Source organism: Salmo salar, chromosome ssa21, assembly GCF_905237065.1.
Source record: "Salmo salar chromosome ssa21, Ssal_v3.1, whole genome shotgun sequence".
NCBI lineage: Eukaryota > Metazoa > Chordata > Actinopteri > Salmoniformes > Salmonidae > Salmo > Salmo salar.
Genome location: NC_059462.1, coordinates 43,127,857 through 43,145,075, shown reverse-complemented (window position 1 = coordinate 43,145,075; position 17,219 = coordinate 43,127,857). Strand labels below are relative to the sequence as shown.

Here is a 17,219-nt window from a genome sequence, read left to right as displayed (position 1 = left end):
CTCACTGAGCCCTGGTACTTTACCCCTCACTGAGCCCTGGTACTTTACCCCTCACCGAGCCCTGGTACTTTACCCCTCACCGAGCCCTGGTACTTTACCCCTCACTGAGCCCTGGTACTTTACCCCTTCACTGAGCCCTGGTACTTTACCCCTCACTGAGCCCTGGTACTTTACCCCTCACTGAGCCCTGGTACTTTACCCCTCACTGAGCCCTGGTACTTTACCCCTCACTGAGCCCTGGTACTTTACCCCTCACTGAGCCCTGGTACTTTACCCCCCCACCGAGCCCTTGTACTTTACCCCTCACTGAGCCCTGGTACTTTACCCCTCACCGAGCCCTGGTACTTTACCCCTCACCGAGCCCTGGTACTTTACCCCTCACTGAGCCCTGGTACTTTACCCCTCACTGAGCCCTTGTACTTTACCCCTCACTGAGCCCTTGTACTTTACCCCTCACTGAGCCCTGGTACTTTACCCCTCCCTGAGCCCTGGTACTTTACCCCTCCCTGAGCCCTGGTACTTTACCCCTCACTGAGCCCTGGTACTTTACCCCTCCCTGAGCCCTGGTACTTTACCCCTCACTGAGCCCTGGTACTTTACCCCTCACTGAGCCCTGGTACTTTACCCCTCACTGAGCCCTGGTACTTTACCCCTCACTGAGCCCTGGTACTTTACCCCTCACTGAGCCCTGGTACTTTACCCCTCACTGAGCCCTGGTACTTTACCCCTCACTGAGCCCTGGTACTTTACCCCTCACCGAGCCCTGGTACTTTACCCCTCACCGAGCCCTGGTACTTTACCCCTCACCGAGCCCTGGTACTTTACCCCTCACTGAGCCCTGGTACTTTACCCCTCACTGAGCCCTGGTACTTTACCCCTTCACTGAGCCCTGGTACTTTACCCCTCACTGAGCCCTGGTACTTTACCCCTCACTGAGCCCTGGTACTTTACCCCTCACTGAGCCCTGGTACTTTACCCCTCACTGAGCCCTGGTACTTTACCCCTCACTGAGCCCTGGTACTTTACCCCTCACTGAGCCCTGGTACTTTACCCCTCACTGAGCCCTGGTACTTTACCCCCACCGAGCCCTGGTACTTTACCCCTCACCGAGCCCTTGTACTTTACCCCTCACTGAGCCCTGGTACTTTACCCCTCACTGAGCCCTGGTACTTTACCCCTCACTGAGCCCTGGTACTTTACCCCTCACTGAGCCCTGGTACTTTACCCCTCACCGAGCCCTGGTACTTTACCCCTCACCGAGCCCTGGTACTTTACCCCTCACTGAGCCCTGGTACTTTACCCCTCACTGAGCCCTGGTACTTTACCCCTCACCGAGCCCTTGTACTTTACCCCTCACATTTGGTTGAAACCCTCCACCAAACTCTGGGTCTATTAAATTAAACCTCTCCCAGGTTAGGGCAGGGGGAAAAGAGGGGAGAGAGGAAATGAGAGAGGGTGGGGAGGAGGGGGAGAGAGGAAATGAGAGGGGTGGGGAGGAGGGGGAGAGAGGAAATGAGAGGGGGGGAGAGAGACAGACAGAGAGAGAGAGACCAAGAGAGAGAGAGACAGACAAAAAGGGGGGAGACAGAGAGAGAAACAGAGAGAGAGAAGGGGGGAGACAGAAAGAGAAACAGAGAGAGAGAGGGAGGGGGCAGAGAGAGACAGAGGGAGACAGAGCCCTTTTACTTCCCCCTCACTGATCCCTGGTAACCACTGTACATTTATAATGTCTTTATTCTTTTGGTACTTCTGTGAGTGTAATGTTTACTTTTCATTGTTATTGTTTATTTCACTTTTGTATATTATCTACTTCACTTGCTTTGGCAATGTAAACATATGTTTCCTATGCCAATAAAGCCCCTTGAATTGAATTGAGAGAGAGAGACAGAGTGAGCGACAGAGATAGAGAGGTCATGATTAGATGAGCTCCTGCATTTTTCAGCATGTTCTAAAAATATATATAGATTTAGAGTTAGATGAACTTGGATTTTTATTGTCAGGAGCATATACAGGATGCTACCCTCTACAACATAACCTTCACTCAAAATCAAAACTCAAAACCTACAACCTGATTTTGGACGGAATTACGGAATCACCTGGAAGGCTTACAACTACCAAGGATTATTATTCCAACGCTATACAGCAAATGCTTGAAAACAGCAGAAACCTGAAAACACCATCCAACCTGGAACTGAGTGAGTAATGTTTAGTCTGAAGCTATATTTTATTTCCAAAAGCCAAGAAGAAACATACATTACTTTATAAGGACTGAATGCTAAATTAAGGCCGCCAAGCTTGATACAACTTCAATTAGCACTGACGTGTCAAGTGAGAGGTGTCAAAGCCCTTTAGCCCAACAATGGCAGGAGGCCTTAGAAGCTGCCTCCCGCTGTTCAGAGGTAATTAAAATACAGTACCATGTGTATCAAGAATGATAAGGCAAGAAAAGATCACAAAATGAAGCTCCTTATGGAAAATCAAGAGACACTTTTTGCTGACTATTACAAAAATGGGAATATCAGAAACATGGCCACCCCCGCAGAGAAGCCAGCGGAACAGCCCACTTCAGCTCCCGACAAAAGTCTCCACACCACAACAACCCCCACTCTTAAACTAGCCCAAGCCAATGGCATGTGCCAGATGTTCAGCAGGCTCTACTCACACTTACTGGCCTGAGGCCAAACCACACGACCAACAACATTGGACACTTTATGGAACAAAAAGCCTCCACTATCTAATCCTGGTTAATTCCAAGGCCTGAGGTCATCTGCCTGGACTTCATCAAAGAAATTGGAAATACAGACATTGTCATCCCACAAGAAATCTGGTTGCCCTCTAAGTTACAGGGAGTTGGTAGTCCCATCCACCAAACTACCAGGTGTGAAACAGGGAAGGGACTCAGGGAGTATGCTAATTTGGTATAGAGCAGACCTAACTCACTCCATTAAATTAATCAAAACAATGATCTTAACAGAGAAAAATGTCCTCTTGTGTGCTACCTATATCCCCCCACTAGAATCCCCAAACTTTAATGTAGACAGCTTCTCCATTCTGGAGGGGGAAATCAATCATTTCCAGGCCCAGGGACATGTACTAGTCTGTGGCGACCTAAATGCCAGAACCGGACAAGAACCTGACACCCTCAGCACACAGGGGGACAAGCAACTGCCAGGAGGTGACAGCATTCCCTCCCCCATATGCCCCCCTTAGCACAACTATGACAACATAACCAACAAAAACGGGTCACAACTCCTGCAGCTCTGTCGCACGCAGGGTATGTACATAGTCAATGGTAGGCTTCGACGGGAGTCCTATGGTAGGTACACCTATAGCTCATCTCTTGGTAGTAGTACTGTAGACTACTTTATCACTGACCTCAACCCAGGGTCTCTCAGAGTGTTCACAGTCAGCCCACTGACACCCCTATCAGATCACAGCAAAATCACAGTCTACTTGAACAGAGCAATACTCAATCATGAGGCAACAAATCCAAAGAAACTGAGAAAAAAAAACAATTAGGCAACAACAAATGCAATCCCTTTTAGACAACTTCCTGGACAAAACGTTCCACTGTAATAGTGAAGGTGTAAACTTGGCAGTAGAAAATCTAAACAGTATATTTGACCTCTCAGCCTCCCTATCAAATCTAAAAATCTCAAATAGAAAACCGAAGAAAATGAACAACAATGACAAATGGTTTGATGAAGAATGCAAAAATCTAAAAAAGAAATTGAGAAACCTGTCCAACCAAAAACATAGAGACCCACAAAACCTGATTCTACGCCTTCACTATGGTGAATCACTAAAACAATACAGAAATACACTACGGAGAAAAAAAAGGAACAGCACGTCAGAAATCAGCTCAATGTATTTGAAGAATCCACAGACTCTAACCACTTCTGGGAAAATTGGAAAACACTAAACAAACAACAACACAAAGAATTATCTATCCAAAATGGAGATGTATGGGTAAACCACTTCCCCAATCTTCTTGGCTTTATAACAAAGAATCCACAAAAGTGGAGACAAATTTGACCCCAATAACCACCGTGGGATATGTGTCAACAGCAACCTTGGGAAAATCCTCTGCATTAACAGCAGACTCGTACATTTCCTCAGTGAAAACAATGTACTGAGCAAATGTCAAATTGGCTTTTTACCAAATTATCATACGGCAGACCACTTATTCACCCTGCACATGTAACAGTGTAGGTTCCGTCCCTCTCTTCGCCCCAACCCGGGCTCGAACCAGGGACCCTTGCACGCATCAACAACTGACACCCACCGAAGCATCTTTACCCATCGCGTCACAAGAGCCACGGCCCTTGCAACGCAAGGGGAAACCCTACTTCAAGTCTCAGAGCGAGTGACGTCACTGATTGAAATGCTATTAGCGCGCACCACCGCTAACTAACTAGCCATTTCACATCGGTTACACTCACCCCCCCTTTGACCTCCCTCTTTTCCGCAGCAACCAACGATCCGGGTCAACAGCATCAATGTAACAGTGTAGGTTCCGTCCCTCTCTTCGCCCCAACCCGGGCTCGAACCAGGGACCCTTGCACACATCAACAACTGACACCCCACGAAGCATCGTTACCCATCGCGCCACAAAAGCCGCGGCCCTTGCGATGCAAGGGGAAACCCTACTTCAAGTCTCAGAGCGAGTGACGTCACTGATTGAAACGCTATTAGCGCGCACCACCGCTAACTAACTAGCTAGCCATTTGACATCGGTTACACACACCCTAATTGACAAATAAACAAACAAACAAAAAAGGCAAAGTCTTCTCATTTTTGTTTATTTCAAAAAAGCCTTTGACTCAATTTGACATGAGGGTCTGCTATACAAATTGATGGAAAGTGGTGTTGGAGGAAAAACATACAACATTATAAAATTAATGTACACAAACAACAAGTATGCGGTTAAAATAGGCAACAACAAAAAAACATTTCTTCCCACAGGCCGTGGGGTGAGACAGGGATGCAGCTTAAGCCCCACCCTCTTCAACATATATATCAACGAATTGGCAAGGGCACTAGAACAGTCTGCAGCACCTGGCCTTACCCTACTAGAATCTGAAGTCAAATGTCTACTGTTTGCTGATGATCTGGTGCTTCTGTCACCAACCATGGAGGGCCTACAACAGCACCTAGATCTTCTGCACAGATTCTGCCAGACCTGGGTCCTGACAGTAAATCTCAGTAAGACCAAAATAATGGTGTTCCAAAAAAGGTCCAGTCGCCAGGACCACAAATACAAATTCCATCTAGACACTGTTGCCCTAGAGCACACAAAAAACTATACATACCTCAGCCTAAACATCAGTGCCACGGGTAACTTCCACAAAGCTGTGAACAATCTGAGAGACAAGGCAAGAAGGACATTTTATGCCATCAAAAGGAACATAAAATTCAACATACCAATTAGGATCTGGCTAAAAATACTTGAATCAGTTATAGAACCCATTGCCCTTTATGGTTGTGAGGTCTGGGGTCCGCTCACCAACCAAGAATTCACAATTTTTTATTTTATTTTTTTATTTCAACTTCATTTAACCAAGTAGGCCAGTTGAGAACAAGTTTTCATTTACAACTGCAACCTGGCCAAGATAAAGCAAAGCAGTGCGACAATATCACGTCCTGACCCTTGTAAGGTGTCATTTTCTATAGTAGAGTAGGTCAGGGCGTGACAGGGGGTATTTTGGGTGGTTTTCTATCTCTATGTTTAGTTCTAGTTTTCTATTTCTATGTTGGAGGTTTTTGGGATGATCTCCAATTAGAGGCAGCTGGTTCACGTTGTCTCTAATTGGAGATCATATTTAAGTTGTTTTTTTTTGTAGTGTGTTTGTGGGCAGTAGATTTCTGTTTAGTTGTGTTCTGTGTAGACTTTAATACCTGACAGAACTGTTAGCTGATTGTTTTTCTCTTTGTTATTTTCTTTAGTGTTCTGAGTTTAATAAAAGTAATTATGAGCACTCAACACGCTGCGCCTTGGTCCCCTCTATACGACAGCCGTTACAGACAAAAACAACAACACAGAATTACACATGGGATAAACAGACGTACAGTCAATAACACAATATAAAAATCTATATACAGTGTATGCAAATGTAGTAAGATTAGGGAGGTAAGGCAATAAATAGGCCATAGTGGCAAAATAATTACAATTTAGCATTGACACTGGAGTGATAGATGTGCAGATGATGTGCAAGTAGAAATACTGGGGTGCAAAAGTCAAAATAACAATATGGGGATGAGGTAGTTGGATGGGCTATTTACAGATGGGCTGTGTACAGGTGCAGTGTCCCACAACATGGGACAAACACCAAATTGAGTCTCTGCATGCAGTATTCTGCGTGTACAACGCAGAACACCAAATAATGCATGCAGAGCAGAATTAGGCCGATACCCACTATTTATCAAATGCCAGAAAAGAGCCGTTAAATTGTACAACCACCTAAAAGGAAGCGATTCCCAAACGTTCCATAACAAAGCCATCACCTACAGAGAGATGAACCTGGAGAAGAGTCCCCTAAGCAAGCTGGTCCTGGGGCTCTTTTCACAAACACACCCCACAGAGCCCCAGGACAGCAACACAATTAGACCCAACCAAATCATGAGAAAAGAAAAAGATAATTACTTGACACATTGGAAAGAATTAACAAAAAAACAGAGCAAACTAGAATGCTATTTGGCCCTAAACAGAGAGTACACAGTGGCAGAATACATGACCACTGTGACTGACCCAAACTTAAGGAAAGCTTTGACTATGTACAGACTCAGTGAGCATAGCCTTGCTATTGAGAAAGGCAGACCTGGCTCTCAAGAGAAGACAGGCTATGTGCACACTGCTCACAAAATGAGGTGGAAACTGAGCTGCACTTCCTAACCTCCTGCCCAATGTTTGACCATATGAGAGACACATATTTCCCTCAGATTATACAGATCCACAAACAGTCAGAAAAGAAACCCAATTTTGATAAACTCCTATATCTACCGGGTGAAATACCACAGTGTGCCATCAAAGCAGCAAGATTTGTGACCTGTTGCCACAAGAAAAGGAAGAAAAACACCATTGTAAATACAACCCATATTTATGCTTATTTATTTTCCCTTTTGTACTTGAACTATTTGTACATCGTTACAACACTGTACATATACATAATATGACATTTGTAATGTCTTTATTCTTTTGGAACTTCTGTGAGTGTAATGTTTCCTGTTCATTGTTATTGTTTATTTCACTTTTGTATATTATCTACTTCACATGCTTGGGCAATGTTAACATATGTTTCCCATGCCAATAATGCCCCTTGAATTGAATTGACAGACAGACAGAGCGAGAGAGAAACAGACAGAGAGAGAGAGAGAAGGGGGGAAGATGGAAAAAGTCAGGTGAGCGATGTGATTAGTTGTGTGTGTGTAAAGCCCAGTGTTTCATATCTCAGCTCTGCAAGACAAATGAGAGAACGTGCCTGAAAGAGGCTTTAGTTCTGTCACGTTACTGCTGCTTTCCAGCCTGAACACCCCCACAAATAATCTGACAGAGAACAGACACACTCATTTTGTCACGATCATCGTACAGAGCGGACAAAGGCGCAACGTGATTAGAGTTCCACATCGGCTACAGACCACCCTCTGCCCCCAGCTGTGCTCTGGACACCATATGTGAACTGATTGCCCCCCATCTATCTTCAGAGCTCGTGCTGCTAGGTGACCTAAACTGGGACATGCTTAACACCCCAGCCATCCTACAATCTAAACTTGATGTCCTCAATCTCATACAAATTATCAATGAACCTACCAGGTACCACCCCAAAGCCGTAAACACGGGCACCCGCATAGATATCATCCTGACCCACTTGCCCTCTAAATACACCTCTGCTGTTTTCAACCGAGATCTTAGCGATCACTGCCTCATTGCCTGCATCCGTAATGGGTCTGCAGTCAAATGACCACCACTCATCACTGTCAAACGCTCCCTGAAACATTTCAGCGAGCAAGCCTTTCTAATCAACCTGGCCCGGGTATCCTGGAAGGATATTGACCTCATCCCGTCAGTAGAGGATGCCTGGTTATTTTTTTTAAATGCCTTCCTCACCATCTTAAATAAGCATGCCCCATTCAAGAAATTTAGAACCAGGAACAGATATAGCCCTTGGTTCTCTCCAGACCTGACTGCCCTTAACCAACACAAAAACATTCTGTGGCGTTCTGCATTTGCATCGAACAGCCCCCGTGATATGCAAATTTTCAGGGAAGTTAGAAACCAATATACACAGGCAGTTAGAAAAGCCAAGGCTAGCTTTTTCAAGCAGAAATTTGCTTCCTGCAACACAAACTCAAAAAAGTTCTGGGACACTGTAAAGTCCTTGGAGAATAAGAACACCTTCTCCCAGCTGCCCACTGCACTGAGGATAGGAAACCCTTTCACCTCCAATAAATCCACTATAATTGAGAATTTCAATAAGCATTTTTCTACGGCTGGCCATGCTTTCCACCTGGCTACCCCTACCGCGGTCAACAGCACTGCACCCCCCACAGCTACTCGCCCAAGCCTTCCCCATTTCTCCTTCTCCCAAATCCAGTCAGCTGCAAAATCTGGACCCCTACAAATCAGCCGGGCTAGACAATCTGGACCCTTTCTTTCTAAAATGATCTGCCAAAATTGTTGCAACCCCTATTACTAGCCTGTTCAACCTCTCTTTCGTGTCGTCTGAGATTCCAAAAGATTGGAAAGCAGCTGCTGTCATCCCCCTCTTCAAAGGAGGGGACACTCTTGACCCAAACTGCTACAGACCTATATCTATCCTACCGTGCCTTTCTAAGGTCTTCGAAAGCCAAGTCAACAAACAGATTACCGACCATTTCGAATCCCACCGCACCTTCTCCGCTATGCAATCTGGTTTCAGAGTTGGTCATGGGTGCACCTCAGCCACGCTCAAGGTCCTAAACAATATCGTAACCGCCATCGATAAGAAACAATACTGTGCTGCCGTATTCATTGACCTGGCCAAGGCTTTCGACTCTGTCAATTACCACATCCTCATCGGCAGACTCAATAGCCTTGGTTTCTCAAATGATTGCCTCGCCTGGTTCACCAACTACTTCTCTGATAGAGTTCAATGTGTCAAATCGGATGGCCTGTTGTCCGTTGGCTTGCCCTTGCTTTATACTCGTCGCCAAACCCACTGGCTCCAGGTCATCTACAAGACCCTGCTAGGTAAAGTTCCCCCTTATCTCCGCTCACTGGTCACCATAGCAGCACCCACCTATAGCATGCACTCCAGCAGGTATATCTCTCTGGTCACCCCCAAAGCCAATTCCTCCTTCGGCCGTCTCTCCTTCCAGTTCTCTGCTGCCAATGACTGTAACGAACTACAAAAATCTCTGAAACTGGAAACACTTATCTCTCTCACTAGCTTTAAACACCAGCTGTCAGAGCAGCTCACAGATCACTGCACCTGTACATAGCCCATCTATAATTTAGCCCAAACAACTACCTCTTCCCCTACTGTATTTATTTATTTATTTTGCTCCTTTGCACCCCATTATTTCTATTTCTACTTTGCACTTTCTTCCACTGCAAATCTACCATTCCAGTGTTTTACTGCTATATTGTACTTACTTTGCCACCTTGGCCTTTTTTGCCTTTACCTCCCTTATCTCACCTCATTTGCTCACATTGTATATAGACTTATTTTTCTACTGTATTATTGACTGTATGTTTGTTTTACTCCATGTGCAACTCTGTGTTGTTGTATGTGTCGAACTGCTTTGCTTTATCTTGGCCAGGTCGCAATTGTAAATGACAACTTGTTCTCAACTTGCCTACCTGGTTAAATAAAGGTAAAATTAAAACACAAAACAATCTCTCACAAAGCAGGTGGGAACAGGGACTCCTTAAGTATCATCCCTAATTAGAGACAATGAACATCAGCTGCCTCTAATTGGGAACCATACCAAGAGCACCAACATAGAAATGAAAAGACTAGAACACCCCCTAGTCACGCCCTGACCTACAACACCATAGAGAACCAAGGGCTCTCTATGGTCGGGCGTGACAGTACCTCCCCCCCCAAAGGTGCGGACTCCGGCCGCAAAACCAGAAACCAAATGGGGAGGGTAGGGGAAGTGACTGGTGTCGGTGGCAGCTCCGGTGCGGGTCGCCGGATCCGGCCATGGCGCCGGGCTGAGCGCCGTGCCTGGACTGGGCACCGGCGCAGAGGAGGGCTTCGGCCATGGAGCTGGGTTGAACGCCGTGCCTGGTCTGGGCACCGGCGCAGAGGAAGGCTCTGGCCATGGAGCTGGGTTGGCCGCCATGCCTGGACTGGGCACCGGCACAGAGGAAGGCTCCTGCCATGGAGCGGGACTGGACACCGTGCCTGGACTGGGCATCGGTGCAGGTTGCACCGGACTGATGACACGCTCCTCAGGTCGAGTGCGTGGAGCCGGCACAGGATGCTCCGGGCTGGAGAGGCGCACTGAAGGCCTGGTGCGTGGAGCTGGCACAGGTGGCACCGGACTGGTGGCACGCACTTCAGGGTGAGTGCTCGGAGCTGGCACAGGACGTACCGGACTGGGGAGGCGCACTGGAGGCCTGATGCGTGGAGCCGGCACAGGTGGCACCAGACTGACGACACACACTTCAGGGCGAGTGCTCGGAGCTGGCACAGGACGTACCAGATTGGGGAGGAGCACTGGAGGCCAGACTTCACCAGACTGCTGACAGGCTCTTCAGGTCGAATGTTGAGCAGAACACACTTGACCAACATCTCTCTCCTCTCTCTCAACTTCTCCATGGCCTCCCTGACGGTCTCTGGCTTTTCAGGGCGAGTGCGGGGAGCTGGCACAGATGGCACCGGACTGGTGTCACGCTCTTCAGCACGCCTGCGCTGCAGCATACTCCTCGCCAAAGTCATTCTCCGATATCCCTCCTCACACTGCTCCATCGACTCTCAGGCGGGCTCTGGCTCTCTCCTTGGCTCGGCCGACCACCCCTCGTGCCCCCCCCCAAAAAAATCTTGGGGTTTCTGTGGCCGCGGTCCCCGACGTCGTCGCTGTCCCTCCTGAGTCCTCTGTGACTGCCGCCAAGGAAGGGTCTCGTGTCCTCCCATGATTTCTTCCCAGGTCCAAAACTCCTTTACCTCCGTCACACGCTGCTTGGTCCTTGTTTGGTAGGATATTCTGTCACGATCGTCGTACAGAGCGGACCAAGGCGCAGCGTGATTAGAGTTCCACATCTTTTAATAAACAGTGAAACTTCTATAAAACAATAAACCAACAAGGAAACGTGAAAGTAGTGGTGCTACATGCACATACACAAAACAATATCCCACAAAGCAGGTGGGAACAGGGACTCCTTAAGTATGATCCCCAATTAGAGACAACGAACATCAGCTGCCTCTAATTGGGAACCATACCAAGAGCACCAACATAGAAATGAAAAGACTAGGGTGTGACACATTTAAATATTCACACACCAACCTTTCACACAAGCACCTTGTCTCTGTCACATTGTGATTCAAATACTGCATAGAAAAACATGTATAACCACACGTACACACAGACACACACACACGTCGGGCTCTGAACAGCGTGGCACTTCAGTTACTACGTTGTGTGTGTGTGTCATATTGAACTGAACCAAGCAGAGCCCCGGCTCTATCGTCACAGCTAATCACCTGAGACAGTAACTACCTGAACAATACAGATCAGTGGTCAGTCTCTTTGTGGAGCTCCCACTGGAATGAAGAGGACAAGAGACCGTTAGAGTCTGACCCACAGTCTTATATTACATGGCTCAGGGGTCAATATTTATGGGCAGTAGGAGTACTGACCTATAGATTCAGTTTTGTATTTGAAATCATAAATAATAAGATGGGGGATCAGGGGGTACCTGATCCTAGAACAGCGTTCAGGGACACTTATCCCAGAGGGACGCTGACAGTATCTTTCTAGCATCAGTATACCCCAGAGTGTTACAGCCTGCTGTCTATCTTCAGGCCAATGAGCCCCACAACTAAATCCCTATCAACCCAACTGGTTTATTGTGCCTATTCCAGCCTTGATTGGTGGATCAGTTTGTGTGCTAAAGTTTAGGATTTGATTTTGAGGGTACCCACAGCCATTCCTGATTGGTCGCTGTTACTGATTGGTCGAGGTTAAGTTGATTGGGCCTGCGCTACTTAAGGCTTGATTGGCGGGTCTTGGATTTGATTGGCGGGTCTTGGATTTGATTGGCGGGTCTTGGATTTGATTGGCTGGTCTTGGATTTGATTGGCGGGTCTTGGATTTGATTGGCTGGTCTTGGATTTGATTGTGGTGGTAGCCACAGCCATTCTTGAGCTGTCAAATGTAGTTTGTTGGAATGAGGGATAAGGGTGCCCTTTAAACGCTGATACCATGTCAGAATGATCTTTTACTAATTCAGATGATAACAGATTGGTTAGGCCTTGTCACATATCAGTATAGAGGCTAGTTGGACCATTTCATCTATGCTCTAATGGTACTTAATATGTGAGGCAAAAATTATTATTTTCTTTAAACCTGTTGAGGACAGACGTTCCGCTAGCGGAACGCCTAGCCAATATCAAATGGAACAGCGTGGTGCGAAATACAAAAACCTAAAAAATGCAATAATTTCCATTTTTCAAACATACGACTATTTTACACCATTTTAAAGATAAGACTCTCGTTAATTTAACCACATTGTCCGATTTCAGAAAGGTTATACAGCGAAAGCAAAACATTAGACTATGTTAGGAGAATACATAGACCAAAATAATCACACAGCCATTTTCCAAGCAAGCATATATGTCACAAAAACCCAAAACACAGCTAAATGAAGCACTAACCTTTGATGATCTTCATCAGATGACACTTCTAGGACATTATGTTATACAATACATGTATGTTTTGTTCAATCAAGTTCATATTTATATCCAAAAACAGCTTTTTACATTGGAGTGTGATGTTCAGAACATGCATTCCCACCAAAAACTTCCGGTGAATTTACTAAATTACTCATCATAAACGTTGACAAAATACATAACAATTATTTTAAGAATTATAGATACAGAACTTCTTTATGCAATCGCGGTGTCAGATTTTAAAATATATTTTCGGCGAAAGCACATGTTGCAATATTCTGAGTACATAGCTCAGCCATCACGGCTAGCTATTTTGACACCCGTCAAGTTCAGTGCACAGTAAACTCAGAATTAGTATTAGAAATATTGTATTACCTTTGCTGATCTTCGTCAGAATGCACTCCCAGGACTGCTACTTCCACAAGAAATGTTGTTTTTGTTCCAAATAATCCATAGTTATGTCCAAATACCTCCGTTTTGTTCGTGCGTTCAGGTCACTATCCAAAGGGTAACGCGCGTGCGCATTTCGAGACAAAAAAGTCAAAATGTTCCATTACCATACTTAGAGGCATGTCAAACGCTGTTTAAAATAAATTTTTATGGTATTTTTCTCGTAAAATAGCGATAATATTCCAACTGGACAATAGTGTATTCATTCAAAGAGGAAAAGAAAAAACAGCGTGCTCGTGTGAATGCTCAGAAACTGAGCTACTATACTCTGCCCAGAGACAGGAGATGGCTCAATCCACTTTCTGAAGGCTTTAGACAGCCAATGGAAGCCTTAGAAAGTGCAACGTAACCCCACAGATACTGTAGTTTCGATAGAGAATCAAAAGAAGAACTACAAATTCTCAGACAGGCCACTTCCTGCTTGGAATTTTCTCAGGTTTTTGCCTGCCATATGAGTTCTGTAATACTCACAGACACCATTCAAACCGTTTTAGAAACTTCAGAGTGTTTTCTATCCAAATCTACTAATAATATGCATATTCTCATTTCTGGGCAAGAGTAGTAACCAGTTTAAATCGGGTACGTATTTAAACTGGTTACTAATACTAATACTGCCCCCTATCCTAAACAGGTTTTAAGTGAGAAACTTGAATTGTCTTCGCAGAGCATTATAGCATTGACTGTAATGGCAAATTGTCCATTTCCAAAACAGACACACAGAAATACTCAGGTCTCATAAGCCTGAGATCTTCAATGTGTTGTTATTACAGCTCAGCAGTGTTTACAGACCAAAACATATCAACAGCACCAGAAGCTCACAAAACAACAACATGTCATCAGATATTTTACAGGCGTGCGTGCCTGCTGTGTGTGTGTACATGCATGTAGCTGTGTGTGTGTTTGTGTGTGTGTGTGCGTGCATGTGGGTCTGTGTGTGTGTGTGTATGTGTGTGTGCGTGCGTGCGTGCGTGTGTGTGTGCCTGCATGCGTCTGCAGGTACTGTAGGGTTGTACTGTGAATGTCTGCAGGTACTGTAGGGTTGTACTGTGAATGTCTGCAGGTACTGTAGGGTTGTACTGTGAATGTCTGCAGGTACTGTAGGGTTGTACTGTGAATGTCTGCAGGTACTGTAGGGTTGTACTGTGAATGTCTGCAGGTACTGTAGGGTTGTACTGTGAATGTCTGCAGGTACTGTAGGGTTGTACTGTGAATGTCTGCAGTCACATCACTAATTCAAGTCCAGGGAGCAGCTCCTACACTCTTAATAAAAAGGGTTCCAAAAGGGTTCTCCGGCTGGTCCCATTTAAACATTATTTAACTAGGCAAGTCAGTTAAGAACAAATTCTTATTTACAATGACGGCCTACCAAAAGGCAAAAAGCCTCCTGTGGGGAAGGGGGCTGGGATTAAAAATACAAATAAATGTAATAAAATATAGGACAAAACACACATCACGACAAGAGAGACACCACAACACTACATAAAGAGAGACCTAAGACAACAACATAGCATGGGAGCAACACATGACAACACAGCATGGTAGCAACACAACATGACAACAACATGGTATCAACACAACATGGCAGCAGCACAACATGGTAGCAGCACAAAACAGGGAGCAAACATTGTTGGGCACAGACAACAGCACAAAGGGAATGAAGGTAGAGACAATAATGCATCATGCAAAGCAGTAGGTGTCCATGATTGAGACTTTGAATGAAGAGATTGAGATAAAAGTGTCCAGTTTGAGTGTTTGTTGCAGCTCTCCATGCTGCTCCCCCATGCTGGCACAGCCACAGTACACTCTAACAAATGGCCAACTATCCAGCAGACTACTGCAGAACCCTGTAGTGCAGTCTCCACTGAACCAGACAATACACAGGCAATGGAGAGAGAGAGGGAGGGAGAGAGAGAGAGAAGAGGGGGGTAGAAGAAATGGCTAGAGTGAGCCTGCTGCCTCAATTATAATATTATGTTGTATTATGAAAAAGCAAATAGGTATTTCTTGGAAAGTAAACATTGTGTTGAATGTGTTTCCAGCAAGTCTAAGTGTGTGTGAGACCTTGGATACAGCATTTACAATAGGACAAAAGGAGCATTGACTAAGAAGGTGAATGCAGCATAAAATGAGTCCCTGACTAGTCTATTCAGTGTCCCAAATGGCACCCTATTCCCTATATAATGCACTACTTCTGACCAGTGAGTAGAGAATTTCCAGCAGTGACACCTCACTGGCGCGCTTGTGTGTGTGTGTGTGTGTGTGTGTGTGTGTGTGTGTGTGTGTGTGTGTGTGTGTGTGTGTGTGTGTGTGTGTGTGTGTGTGTGTGTGTGTGTGTGTGTGTGTGTGTGTGTGTGTGTGTGTGTGTGTGTGTGTGTGTGTAGTTTCTAACTTTCTCTCTGTCAGCACTTCATAGTGAGACCTGTTTTCCTATAGCTTGTTTTCCTCATCTAGCATTCTCTTTCTCTCCATCTGTCTTTCTCTCTCTTCCTCGTCCTCCTCATCCTCCTCTTTCTCTCTCTTCCTCATCCTCCTCTTCCTCTCCCTTCCTCATCCTCATCTTTCTCTCTTTTCCTCATCATCATCTTCCTCCTGCTCATCATCCTCTTTCTCCTCATCCTCATCTTCCTCATCCCCCTCTTTCTCTCTCTTCCTCATCCTCCTCTTGCTCTCTTCCTGTTGTTTTAACTGCTGTGAAGACTGATCTCTTCCTGTTGTTTTAACTGCTGTGAAGACTGATCTCTTCCTGTTGTTTTAACTGCTGTGAAGACTGATCTCTTCCTGTAGTTTTGACTGCTGTGAAGACGGATCTCTTCCTGTTGTTTTGACTGCTGTGAAGACTGATCACTTCCTGTTGTTTTGAGTGCTGTGACTGATCTCTCAGAGAGGTGGCTATCTTTCAGTATCACTTCAAAGCTTCACACTGCAGCAGAACAGACTGATCCCCCAGACTGATCCCCCTCTCTTTCTCAAAGACTGACTGAGTGGGCTGGGTGAATGACAAACTGACAGACAGAGATGGAGTGGAGTGAGTGGCATAATAACAGTATGGAACCCCCAGGGACACATCCGGAGATAAATCACAAATCAATCAAGTTCTGTCTCTGTTCCAGTTCTTTACAAAGAGGAGAGTAAGCCTGCTAGCATCCTTGTATAGACAGGTTTTTATTTTATTTATTTAACTAGGCAAGTCAGTTAAGAACAAATTCTTATTTACAATGACGGCCTACCCCGGCCAAACCTGGATGACACTGCACCAATTGTGCGCTGCCCTATGGGACTCCCAATCACGGCTGGATGTGATACAGCCTGGATTCATACCAGGGACTGTAGGGATGCCTCTTGCACTGAGATGCAGTGCCTTAGACCGCTGTGCCACTTGGGGTTAGCTGACAACGTCAGGAAAACGATGAGCACGCTTCAATGGGGCTGAAGGATGTGTGTTGTTATGGTTCTGGATGGCCAGGCAGCTAGTAGCAATGACTCGAAGCTGCCATGTGGGGAATCGTAGGTGACTCATTTCAGCTCATTGTATCTTGTTATTGATATTGTTATTGTCTTGTTTTGAGATGTTTTGACTTATATCACGTCTTTGCTAATATGGCAAAAATTCACTAGCTATCTAACCAACTACTGTAACGATGTATTTAAAAGACAACAAGTGCTCATTGTGCAAATGTACAGTACATTCAGAAAGTATTCAAACCCCTTGACTTTTTTCCCATTTTGTTACGTTACAGCCTTATTCTAAAATTGATTAAATAGATTTTTTCCCTCATCAGTCTACCCACAATACCCCATAATGACAAAGCAAAAACTATTTTTTTTAAATGTTAGCAAATTTATAAAAATATAAAAAACGGATATCACATTTACATAAGTATTCAGACCCTTTAC

At 45.3% G+C, this 17,219-nt stretch overlaps 1 protein-coding gene across 2 annotated transcripts in view; it reads left to right on the top strand.

Moving 5' to 3' along the window:
- LOC106562645 (potassium voltage-gated channel subfamily H member 3) overlaps window positions 1-17,219 on the top strand; it is a 272,432-nt gene that overhangs the window by 205,624 nt on the left and 49,589 nt on the right. The gene's annotated exons all lie outside the window — the stretch shown is intronic.